Raw genomic sequence first — 13,663 nt, 5'->3', positions numbered from 1 at the left:
AATGAACTCAGGTGGTGACAGCCTGGTCCTGCCATCGTAAAGTTTCGCATCCAACCTTTATCTAATGGTTTCATTCCTTGTCCAGTGCCTATTATTTCACCAGGGCTCGTGAAATGGTTGTGTTCTAACTCAATCATTCCTTCCACATTTATTAGCTAAAATTCTTTCCCTCATGAATTAAGGCTATTTGGTTAGTCTGCAATACAATTTGACAGGAAATGCAGGACAAATGCTTAATTCTCCTCTTTTAAAGGTGGGTTTTCAGGGGTTCCAATGAAACTTTGCTTTTTTTTTGTCTTGAGAATCATCAAGAATTTGGGGATCTTCTGAAAACATGGTTAATATGTGTCAATCAATTGCATTCATTTTTATTCTTTTTTTTTTTATGCTCAAACTGTCCCATCTTTGGCCAATGGGAGTTCTTCTGTGTGACTCCTCATTTCTTTGTCACTAACCTAGTAGTCTTTGAGAACATCCTTGCTTTCTGGAACACCAAGATGCCCAGGCTCGTCCTGTACATTTTATGCCCTAGACCTGGAGTCAGCTATTTCTCCAAGGAGTCCTGGATCCATTTAGTGTGGAGAATGGGGCTTAGAGACAACAGTCTGTGTGCTAAGTGTATGATGTCCCTTGATCTTTACAAGAACTCTGTGAGATATTACTGTCCCAGTTTCCAGATGAGGAAACAGTTTAACAGCTTTCCCAAGGTTATGTAACTAATTAAAAGCAGAGCCAAACTATGACTGAGGTCTTCAGACCCCTAGGTAGTCATTTCTTCCATTTTACTGTGCCTCTTGGTATAAACTCATTACTTTACAGTTTACAGATTGCTAAACATTCCTGCCCACGTAGCTTCTGAGATATTTAAAAGCAGGTACCCACATCTGTCTTGTTCTCCTCAGAGCCCAAGTACTCAAAACTAATGCCACTGACATCACTGGAGTAAGATTGAACAGGGGTCTTTGTACCTTGCTTACTTGTTTGACCCCAGGCCCAGGGGACAACCAACCAACTATTACGCGTCAAGAGCAAACATTAATTCCTTATTATAATTAGGCACAGATTCTAATGCTCTGTCTCACTCATTAGCTAGGTCAGTGAATCATGGAGATTCAGCCAGGTGATATGGCTTGCCCAAGATCCATGGGAGGGCGACCTGTATATCTGCACTTGAGCCCCAGCAGAACTTGCTTCTATCCTGGGGGTCCCTCAGAGAGAACTTAAATGACACTCATTTGCAAACTCAGAGCTGGCTACTGCTGACACTCAACACTTGCCTCCCTTCCCTTTTTCATCCATGCCTTTGCCTTATCTGTGTATTTGTCTAGCTCCCAAACTAGATTAAAAACGCCTTCGCCCCCCATCTCCAGCTCCCAGTAGGTGTAAAATAAATTCCTGTTAAATAAACACCTGTTGCTGTTGAGTCGATTCCAACTCATAGCGACCCTATAGGACAGAGTAGAACTGCCCCATAAGGTTTCCAAGACTGTCATCTTTACGGAAGCAGGCTGCGCCATCTCACTCCCTGGTGGGTTTGAACCACGGACCTTTTGGTTAGCAGCCGAGCTCTTAACCATGGCGCCGTCAAGCCTCCGTTAAATAAATACATACATGGAAATGTAAACTACCAAACCTGTTAAAAACGACTAATGAGAATGAACAAACTTTGAATTGGTGTTTAAGCCTCATTCATTCAAAATATATTTATTAAATTTCTACTATTTGTCAGGTATTGTTTTAGACTTTCCGGATAAAGTCACTGCTCTCATGTACTTTATATGCTAGTGGGAGAAGGCAGACTTTGAAAAAATAAGTAATACATTATCTTTCTGGGTTGTAAGTGCTATGAAGAAATAGGAAGCATGGGCGTGTCATGAATGTGAAATTTCAGACTGGGGCGTTGGAAGGTCTTATTGAAGAGGTGTCATCTGAGCAGATTTCAAAACGAAGTAAGGGAGCAAGCCGTGCCAAGGTGTGGGGGAAGAGCCTTCCAGGCAGTGGGCATGGCCCTGGAGGCAGAAGTGTGCTTGTTGTGCTTGAAGAACAGCAAAGACTCGTTTTTGCAGGACTCAGGTGCATCTCTGTTTTCATGGTCAGCATGTCATCGTTGTGGTTGTTAAGTTCTCTTTGCTGATTTCACACAGTCATTTGGTCTGTGGTGACCTTGAGTGAGCCCATCACTGTTAGACGTGAGGGCCTGACTTGAGACCTTGACCTGGATTCTGACCCCACCATGGAGGCTGCTCTGGGGAGCAGAAGGCGCTGTTGGCAGCACCTATGTTTTCGTGGCCTCTGTCACACAGAGATTTCAGCTATTTGGAAGAGGAGTCTCTCTACTTAATCCCAACAGCGTGGAGGGCTGGGAGTCAGGGACCCTGGAGGCCACCATCTGGAACTGGAATGGGACAGGGTGGCCAGCTAGGTCTGTATGTTGAAGACAACATCACCTATTAGGAGTGGAGAGGATGAGGACCTGGCAGCTAAAATCTGAGAATTCTAATGTCCAGTGCTCACGCTCACCAACCCTAGCTGTCTGAGAGGCGTTGGAAACCAGCTGACCTCCCTTTTGGCTTTCGAGGCCCTGACTTTCTTTTGAGCCCTCGGGTCTAATCTTGTGTATGGTTTAGACCAGGGGTTGGCAAACCTTTTCTGTAAAGGGCCAGATAGGAACTATTTTGGGCTCTGCAGGCCATACAGTCTTTCTGTTGCTACTACTTAACTCTGCTGTTGTAGTGTGAAAGCAGACATGGACAATATGTAAACAAACGAGTATAGCTGTATTCCAATAAAACTTCATTTACAAAAACAGATGGTGGGTCAGATTTGGCCTGCAGACTATAGTTTGCCAACCTCCAGTTTAGCTTTCTATTCCTCTGGCCCTCTGGGCTTACCACTGAGGCCGTAAGTGAGAAAAATCCCCTTTTGAACCTTCTTTGCTGTGTTAATTCCTAGTTACCCAGGGTGCATCAGCAGCCACGAGGAACAGGATGGGGTCTGTGCCAGCTGTTGATTTATGTGGCTCCAAATTCACCCTTCATTGCTTGCTCTGCAAAAATACAGATGGGCCATTTAAATTTTTTTTTGTTTGCCAGCTGGCACAACGTGAAGCTTTTTCAGTCAAGGGCTCTGGAGAATGCTTGCAGAAGTTTTCCTTCTGCTTCTGGTGTGTTCTCTGAACAGGCTTCTGCAGTGCACAGTTTCCCTAGCGTTCAGCTCCTGCAGTGTAGATGGCTTCCCTAGTCCCAGGCTTCTGCAGCTTACGTAGCTCCTCCAGCCCCTGGCTTTGGCAGTGACAGCAGCCGGGGGCACCCAGAGGCCAGAAGTTTCCCCTGGTACCCTCTTTGGCTGGTTTTGTAGTATAATGCCTCTGGTGATACACTTCTCTGTGAATGACTTTCTTTGGCACTCTGGAATGTAGATTTCTGGCAAGTTCTGGAGGGCAGATTTCCAGCAACGACCATCAGTGTGGCAACTTAGTGACTTCTCTGCCGTTCATTTACCCACAGCTGCATCCTCCACAACAAAGTCTGAATCAGCTTTGGCGCTGTATCTCCGCCTTATGGGTGGTGGCTGCTCCTTATATCCACTGCTCCTTATTCTCTAGAGTTCTCTTTACTTTTTACTGGTTACTCCCTTGTTACTCCAATCCCCTGTTACAGTTAATCATTCTTTATGTTAAACTTTATGTGTTCAGGTTACCATGTGGTTCCTGTCTCCTAACTGGGCCCTGCCCAGTGCAACAAGGAAGAAGGATACCCAACCACTAACCGTCATCCAATATGGTGTGCCAAACCAGCAGTGGGGCAGAGTGCTGGGGGCACTGGCGAAGAAAGTACCTTGTGGGTCTGTGAGGACTAATGAGAGGATGGAGCCAGAAAAGGTGATTAGGGGGTTAGGAGTACTCGTGGGTTCATTATTAATGCCTCCTCTCGTCTTTTTCCCCACAATCACTCAGTCTGTAAGTCCTATCAATTCTACCAGCCAAGCCTGTGTCCATGCGTTTGCCCACTCCCACTCCCCAGGCCAGGCAGCCGTCATGGCTGGTTTGTTGTGAGGGCCTCTGATTGTCCTCCTTGTTTCCAGGCTTTCCCACTCCAGCCCATTCTCCACACCGTAGCCAGAGGGGCTCTTCTAAAACACAAATTTGGGTCAAAATGGTTCTTGATTAAAACCTGTTGGTGGCTCCCCATTACCCCAGCACGAAGTCTGAACTCCTTATTTGACCACAAGGTGGCGAGATCTGGCCTCTGCTCACGTCCCCAGTTTAGTCTTGTACCACCCCTCCCTACACCCCTACTGTCCAGCCACATGGAACGGCAGTTTCCTTGTGTTGTTGTTGGGTGCCATCAAGTAGGTTCTGACTCATAGTGACCCCATGTGACAGAGTAGAACTGCCCCATAGGATTTTCTAGGCTGTAATCCTTTTTTTAATTTTAATTTTAGATCAACCTTATTGAGGTATAGTTATATACAATAAAATGCACCCATTTTAAATGTAAAAAGTTCAGTAAGTTTTGACAAATATGATGTAAATCTAATCACCACCATATTCAAGATAGAAGATCTTTCCATCATTCCAAAAAGTTCCTTTGTGTCTGGTGTGTATTGAATTATGTCCCTCAAAAATATATGTTGTAAATCCTAACCTCTATGCCTGTGGTTATAATTCCATTTGAGAATGGGTTGTCTTTGTTATGTTAATGAGGCAGGATTAGTGTAGGGTGTGTCTTGAGTCAATCTCTTTTGAGATATAAAGGAGATTAAACAAGCAAACAAGCAAGCAGAGACTGGGGGAAGAGAAATGCTAAGCCACATGAAGACTGCTGAGAAGCAGAAGCTCAGAGAGACAAGGACCTTCCTCCAGAGCCCACAGAAAGAGAAAGCCTTCTCTGAGAGCCGGCACTCTGAATTTGGATGTCTAGCTTCCTAAACTACAAGAGAATAAATTTCTGTTTGTTGAAACCACCCACTTGTGGTATTTCTGTTATAGCAGCGCTAGGTAACTAATACAGTGTCCGTTTGCAGTCAGTCCCCTCATCCTCCCTCACCCTCCCCAAGCAACTGCAAATCTGCTTTCTGTCACTATAGATTATTCTTTTCTGTTCTAGAATTTCATATAAATGAAATCATACAGAGGGATATAGGTGTTTTAATATTTGCTAATAGTTTTTCCATGCAAAGAGTCCAGCATGGCATAGAATAAGTAGGGGTTTTTTTTTTAAATTTTATTTATTTTGTTGTTGTTGTTGAGAATATACACAGCAAAACATACACCAATTCAACAGTTTCTACATGTACAATTTAGTGACATTGATTACATCCTTCAAGTTGTGCAACCATTCTCACCCTCCTTTTCTGAGACATTCCTCCCCCATTAACATAAATTCACTGCCACCTAAGGTTCCTGTCTAATCTTTCAAGGTGCTGTTGTCAGTTTGATCCCATACAGATAGGTCTTAAAAGAGCATAATGCTCAAGGCAGACATTTTTCAAGAAATTTTATAATTCCACGTTTTTATTCCTTATTATGAACATGATAACATTGTAGAAAACGAACATACAGATAAACAGAAATACAAAAATAAAAACCATCTGTTATTTTACTGCTTAGAGAGAAGGACTGATTTTTTGGTATTCTTCCTGTCATTTTTATGTGGATATATGCACATTTTAAAAAAGAAATAACTGGGCCTTTGCTGTGTATTTATACATTATACTATTACATTATATTGAAATAGTATTTAACCACTTACGTTGTTGAGTTGTTGACAATCTTTAACTATTATAAACAGTGCTGTGGTGAACATCCTTGTAACTAAATTCTTTTCTCATACCATGGTTATTCTTTCTTTTTAAAATTGTGCTTTAAGTGAAAGTTTACTATTCAAGTTAGTCTCTCATACAAAAATTTATACACACGTTGTTACGTGACCCTAGTTGCTCTCCCTATACTGTGACAGGACTCTTCTTTCCACTGCAGATTTCCCGTGTCCATTCAACCAGCTCCTATCCCTTTTTGCCTTTTCATCTCGCCTCTGGACAGGAGCTAAGGCAGACATTTTTTTACTAGTTATGCTAAACTATTGTTTAAGACTTCAGGGGATATTTTTGGTTTGAGGTTTAAATATTATCTCAGGACAATAGTTTCTAGGGTTCATCCAGCTTCAATGGCTCCAGGAAGTCTGGAGTCCATGAGAATTTGAAATTCTACATTTTCCCCCTTTCAATCAGGATTCTTCTGTAGAATCTTTGATCAAAAACTTCAGTAATGGTAACTGGCCACCATCCAGTTCTTCTGGTCTCAGGGCAAAGGAGGCAGTTGTTCATGGAGGCAATTAGCCACACATTCCATCTTCTCCTCTGTTCCTGACTCTCCTGCTTCCTCTGTTTTTCCAGGCAAGTAGAGACAAGTTTTTTGCCTTGTATGGCCACTTGCAAGCTTTTAAGACTCCAACCGCTAGGCAAAGAAGTAGGAGGCAGAACAGAAGCACTAAACACGTTGTTAGGCCAATTAACTGGGATGTCCCGTGAAACCATGACACTAAACCTCCAAACCAAGAGACCAAATGCCATGAGGTTTTTGGTTGTACATAAGCAGCCTCAGAAGCTACTCTTTTTTTTTTTGTCATTGTTGTAAATATATCTATCACACAACTTTTGCCAATTCACCTTTTTACAGGTGTACAACTTATTGACAGCAATTATAATAATCAGCTATGCAACCCTACCCTTAATCAATGCAATTATTTCCATCACTGTTAACCTCCACCTTTCCCTCTCCCACCTCTAATACACTAATACACTTTGTTCTCTATACATTTGCCTTTTCTTGTCTTTTTACATAAGTGAAGTCATACAATATTCATCCTTTTGTGACTTATTTCACACAGCATAATGTTTCCCAGCTCCATCCATACTGTAGCATGTATCAAGACTTCCTTTTTCCTTCTGGCTCAGTAGTATTCCGTTGTATGCACTGCATTTTTCTTTATCCATTCATTTCTTCATGGGCATTTAGGTTGTTTCCACCTTTTGATTATTGTGAATAGTGCTGCAATGAATGTTGTTATACAAGTCTCTGTTTAAGTCTCTGCTTTCAAGTCTTTTTGGTATATACCTAGGAGAGGAATTGATGGGTCATGTGGTGGTTCTATTTTTAATGTTTTGAGGAACCACCGCACTGTTTTCCACAATGGCTGTACCATTTTACATTCCCACCAGCAATGGGTAAGGGTTCCAATTTCCCCACATCCTCGTCAACATTTGTTGTTTTCTGTTTGTTTGTTTGTTTTTTAACCTTAGCCATTTTAACCCGTTGAACTCGTTGACATCAAGTCGATTCCGGCTCACAGTGACACTACAGGACAGAGTACAACTACCCCGTAGGGTTTCCAAGGAGCAGCTGGTGGATTTGAACTGCAGACCTTTTGGTTAGCAGCCGACCTCTTAACCACTGGGCCACCAAGGCTCCTTAGCCATCCTAGTGGGAGTGAAATGGTATCTCATTGTGGTTTTGATTTGTGTCTCTCTGATGGCTAATGATACTGAGCATCTTCATGTGCTTGGTGGCCATTTGAATGTCCTCTTTGGTGAAATGTCTATTCAAGTCCTTTGCCCATTTTGTGATTGGGTTATTTGTCTTTTTGTTGTTAAGTTACCAAAGTTTTATATATATTTTTGTTATTAGATTCTTGTAGGATATATAGTTTCTGAAGATATTCTCCCTATTGGTAGCTTGTCTTTTCACTTTTTTGGTAAAGTCTTTAGATGACAAAAGTTTTTACTTTTTATGAGGTCCCATTTATTTATTTTGTCTTTTGCTGTTTGTGCTTTTGTTATTATATTAGATAATCCATTGTTAAAAGCTAGGCCTGACAGCATTGCTCCTGCTTTTTCTTGTATGACTTTTATGATTTTAGTTTGCATATTTAGGTCCTTAATCTGTTTTGAATTTGTTTTTGTGTATGGTATGAGGCATGGATCCTGTTTCATTTTTCTGCATGTGGGAATTCAATTTTCTTAGCACCACTTACTGAAGTCCAGGTTGCAGGGTATGAGGTCAACAAACAAAAATCAGCTGGGTTTCTATACACCAGCAACTAGAAATTTGAAAGGTAAATTAGAGAAAAAATTCCATTTACAATAGCATCTGTGATGATTAAGGTTGTACCCTGGACTCTTCTTTCCCCATCGAATGGACTTAGCATCCTTGTAAAAATCATTTGACTGTAGATATGTGGGTTTATTTCTGGACTCTCAATTCTATTCCATTGGTCTATGTGTCTATTGTTATACCAGTGCCAGGCTGTTTTGATTACTGTAGCTGTATAGTATGTTTTTAAATCAGAAAGTGTGAGTCCTCCTACTTTATTCTTCTCTTTCAACATTACCTTAGCTATTTGGGGCCTCTTGCCATTCCATATAAAGTTGAGGATTTGTTTTTCTATTTCTGTAAAGAAAGCTATTGGAATTTTGATCAGGAAACTACAGATCGCTTTAGGTAGTACTGACATCTTAACAATATTAATTCTTACAATCCATGAACATGGAAAGTCTTTCCATTTATTTAAGTCTTCTTTAATCTCTTTCAGCAGTGTTTTATAGTTTTCTTTGTATACGTCCTTCATGTCCCTGGTTAGATTTAGTCCTAGATATTTTATTCTCTTAGATGCTGTCTTAGGCTGGGTTCTTAGAGAAGCAAAACCAGTGAAGCATATATATAGAGAGACAGGGAAAGAAAAGGAGAGAGAGAGAAAGAGAGGGAGAGATATATCAAGGGAATGACTCACACAGTTGTAGAGGCTGGAAAGTCCCAAGTCTGTGGGACAGGCTGGAGGTTTCTTCTGACTCCCATAGCTGCAGGAGCTGGCAAACCTGAGATCCACAGGTGAGACAGCAGTCCTCTGGCTCACAGGCTTCGGAGGCTGACAAATCCCAACATCAGCAGGTAAGCTGCTAGCTCAAGTCCAAATAATTGGAGGTCAGATGAGGATCCTAAGCAAACAAAAGCCAGTGAGCTTTGCCAGAAAGTCTGTATATACTGGATGCAGGCTACACCCCCAAGGAAACTCCCTTTCAACTGTTTGACTGCTCGTAGCAGATCTCATCATGGAGGTGATTACATTATATCAGATCTCATTATGGAAGTGATTACATCATTACATAGCTGCTAAACTGCATCACAACTGCCAAACCACTGAGAATCATGGCCCAGCAAGGCTGACCCACAGCCTCAGCCATCACAGATGCTATTATAAGTGAATTACTTCTCTAATCTCCCTTTCAGATTTCTCATTGCTGGTGTATAGAAACCCAACTGATTTTTGTTTGTTGACCTTGTACCCTGCAACTTACTAAATTCATGTATTATCTCTAGAAGTTTTCTTGTGGACTTTTTGGAATTTTCTATATATAGGCTCATATCATCTGCTAATAGAGATAATTTTACTTCTTCTTTTCCAATCTGGATACCTTTTATTTCTTTTTCTTATTCTTCTGGCTGGGACTTCTAATACAATATTGATGAGAATCATTAGTTCATTTTTGGAAGTAGATCGTCAGGCCTTTCTTCCTAGTGTGTCTAGTCTGGAAGCGCCACTGAAACCTGTTCAGCGTCATAGCAGCATGCAGGCCTCCACTGACAGACGGGTGGTGGCTGCACGTGAGGTGCATTGGCCAGGAATTGAACCCGGGTCTTCTGCACAGAAAGTGAGAATTCTACCACTTCACCACCACCACCCCTGGCATTAGTCATGTTGTTGCTGTTAGTCACAAAATCCCTGTAGAATCAATTTCAGTGCCCAAATTTCAGAAAAAACAAAAAATGACTATTTGGGCACCACGGTGATATCACAGTGACATCTAAAGATGGTTTCAGCCCTGGTTTATTTTATTTTATTGTTGTACTTTAAGTGAAAGTTTACAATTCAAGTTAGCCTCTCATACAAAAATTTATACGTACATTATTATGTGACCCTAATTGCTCTCCCTGTACTGTGACAGCACACTCCTCCTTTCCACCCCTGATTTCCCGTGTCCATGCAACCACCTCCTGACACACTCTCTGCCTTCTCATCTCACCTCCGGACAGAAGCTGCCCATTTAGTCTCATGTAGCTGCTTGAGCTAAGAAGCACGCTCTTCATGAGTATCATCTCATGTTGAGCCCTGGTTTTTTAAGCGTTATTCAGTACAATATTTTACTACAGCTGAGCTATTTGGAGGGTCCATTGGAGAGTTGTGGTGAAGGAATGTGACCTGTATCGTTTACGTTACTCAGTGCAGTCGCTGGAAGGATTTATAATTCAAGTCATTTTGATACCTCTGCGAAGACACAGAGGTGTCTGTTTGGTTTCCAACATGGCATCTCCTTGAGGTGCAGTGTTAGAGAGAAATTGTTGGTTGCTATCAAGATAATTCTGACTCATGGTGACCCCATGTGTGCAGAGTAGAACTGCTCCATAGGTTTTTCAGTGGCTGTGACCTTTCAGAATCAGATTGCTGGGCCTGTCTTCCAAGGTGCCTCTGGGTAGGTTTGAACTGCCAACCTTTTGGCTAGTAGTTGAGCACTTAACTGTTTGCGCCACCCAGGGACTCCATGTGAGAGTGGAGATTGAATACTTTTTCTCAGCCCCATGCTAACCTGCCAGAGAAAAGTCATTTAACCTCTCTGAGCTATAGTGTTTTTCTCATTTGGCCTCAAGGTCAACATCACTAAGATTCTTTCCAATGTAAGGAAAGTGGGATTTGCTGTCCAAAAACCTGAATTTTAGTCCTGACTTTGCCATTTATTAGCTTTGTGACCTTGGAGAAATTACAAAATCTCTTTGAGCCTCTGAGTTCTCCTTGCAAACTCAAGTAATAACACCTCAAGGTTGTTACGAGGACCAAATAAATGGATATATTGGATAACGCTCTCTAATATACCACAAAGTAATAAAGCAATGCAGAGGAAAAATTTTCATTTTTAACAGTAGCTAATCCATGTGTCAGGTTGTAGTACAGTGGTGGCTTGTGTGTTGCTATGATGCTGGAAGCTATGCCACTAGTATTTCAGATACCAACAGGGTCACCTATGGTGAACAGGTTTCAGTGGAGCTTCCAGACAAAGGCAGAGGAGGAAGAAAGGCCTGGTGATCTACTTCTGAAAATTAACCAATGAAAACCCTATGGATCACAACAGAATACTGTCCAGTATAGTGTTGGAAGATGATCCCCCTAGGTTGGAAGTCACTCAAAATACACAGTGGCCGCAACCATAGACCCGAACATACCAATGCTCATGAAGATGGTGGAGGACTGGGCAACATTTTGTTTTGTTGCACATGGGGTAGCCATGAAACTCAGTGGCAACTAACAACAACGACAATCATAAGACAAAGCAAAGAAAAACATAGTTTTGGTTTGCGTCTTGAGTTTATTCAGAATTCCCCAAAATGGGAAAATTGTAAGTGCCCTTCCTGGGTCCTTATAAGATCAAGCACTTAGTTGAAAATATTAATGATGTGTAATATGCAGACGAGCGCACTCAGGGAGCTATGCTCTGGTGAAGGAAGAGTATCTATCAGCTTTGATACCTGGATGCATTGAGCAGACACCATGGAGCAGGTTTCCAGCAGAGCACAAAATGTTGCACACCCACGGGCCACGAAAGACTTGCTTCTTCGGACCTGTAAAAATCACACTTCTCATTGGGGCCAGTCTCTAAAGACTCGAATCATTTAAAACAATTTTGGTGAATTCTATAGTGAGACTGGTGAGGGAGGCAGTTAATTTTAGGTAAAAAGAAGAATCTGCTGAAAGGCTCCCATAACCCGAATAATTTAGGCATCGGATGTGCTGAAATGATATTGAATGTCCAGCACAATGGACTTATGTTCTTGGTGGTGCATTTTCTTCCGCTGAGAGCCTCTAGACTGTTCCATGGGATCTGGAGATTCATCAGAAGCTGTGGTGGGATCAGGGGTCAATTCACAAGGGTCCTGAGACTTCGGATGTCTCTGTTGGGTGTGATTACATAATATTGTATCAGTCTTGGATAGAAGATCATTAATTGATTCATGGACTAATTAATTCAGCCATCACTGGAAGGCTACTATGAGCTAAACTTTGTGCCAGGAGCTGAAATACGGAGTTTAGTAAGATTGGTTTTTACCTCAACTAGAGTGCCTGGAGGGGGCAAACAGTTTATGTGCTCAGCTGCTAACTGACAGGTTGGAGGTTTGAACCCACCCAGAGGCACCTCGGAAGAAATGCCTGGAGATCTCCTTCCAAAAAGTCAGCCATTGAAAACCCTGTAGATCACAGTTCTACTCTGACACACATGGGGTTGCCACGAATCAGAGTCAATGCAATGACAACCTGTGGCAGTAGTCTACCTCAGCTAGCTCAGTGTGGTGGAGGACAAAGACATAAAACCGAACAGTGTGCTTACAACTCCAGGTGCTAATGGCATAAGTCTTGGTTCTACCACTTTGGTTTACTCTTTCCTTGTATCAACTTTCTTACTGGTGACTGGGGGGTGGTCATAACACCTCCACGCAGGGCCTGGCTCCTGATAGGTCTGTGCCCCTCCCACCATATGGAGAGTTGCTTTTCCATACTATGCTCAGTAGTGGGGAGAAGGGGTGTATTCCTTTCTCTCTGAGGGGCTGATTCAGTTAGATCCTTTCAGGTTGCAAGAAAGAGACTCAGTGGAACAACCTGAAGACTAGATTTCTTGTGAGGAATCTACTCTCCAGCCAGCATCTTTGTTTTGAGGTCTTCTTTGGGGTCTTTACCTCTCTCTCTAGTTTTCACCATCAGCCTTTCTTTGATTTTGATTGGATCCATTAGTTACAGTGCAGTATGAAAGACCCACAGGCTCTAGTTCTGTCTGTCCAGATACCCAGATGGATCTTGTTCTTAGTCCCCAGTGGCCCAAGACTGCTGTCTTCAGGAGCATGCAGGAGGGGGCAGTGTCGAGGTTGATCTTTTCAGGAGCATGCAGTGTGGGCGGTATTGAGGCTGATCTTTTCAGGAGCATGCAGTGGGGGGCAGTGTTGAGGCACGTCTTTTCAGAAGCATGCAGTAGGAGGCAGTGTTGAGATTGATCTTTCCAGGAGCATGCAGTAGCGGCAGTTCGAGGCTGATCTCTTCAGGAGCATGCGATAGGGTCAGTTCGAGGTTGATCTTTTCAGGACCGTGCAGTAGGGGCAGTGTCGAGGCTGATTTTTTCAGGAGCATGCAGTAAGGGGCAGTGTGGAGACTGATATTCTCAGCAATGTGCAATAAGGAGCAGTGTCAAGGCTGATATTTTCAAGAGTGTGCAGTAGGGGGCAGTGTAAATGATTTGTAAGCTTCTGGGTGTAGGAGATCAACCTGAGAACCTCATTGACTTGATTTGGAAACACTCAGTAGCTACCAGGAATTGCTCACATACAATGTGCTGAACACTGTGCTAAATGCTTTACCCATTCCTCATTTGATCTTCACAGCAACCCAAGGAGGGTGAGGATTATAACTCATCCCAGCTGAGGTAAGGGAGGCTCACAGAACTTAAGGAATTTGTTTGAGTGCTTGAACCAGGATGTGATGAAGTTAACACCTGTTGGACTCTGAACCCGGATGATGGGAAGGGGGTGTTCCTCTTTAGGACCTAAATAGGAGACTTTTCTGATGTCATT

This window comes from Trichechus manatus, unplaced genomic scaffold (genome assembly GCF_000243295.1).
Source record: "Trichechus manatus latirostris isolate Lorelei unplaced genomic scaffold, TriManLat1.0 scaffold00077, whole genome shotgun sequence".
NCBI lineage: Eukaryota > Metazoa > Chordata > Mammalia > Sirenia > Trichechidae > Trichechus > Trichechus manatus.
The sequence above is the reverse complement of the archived record's forward strand: the minus strand, read 5'-3'. Positions refer to the sequence as shown.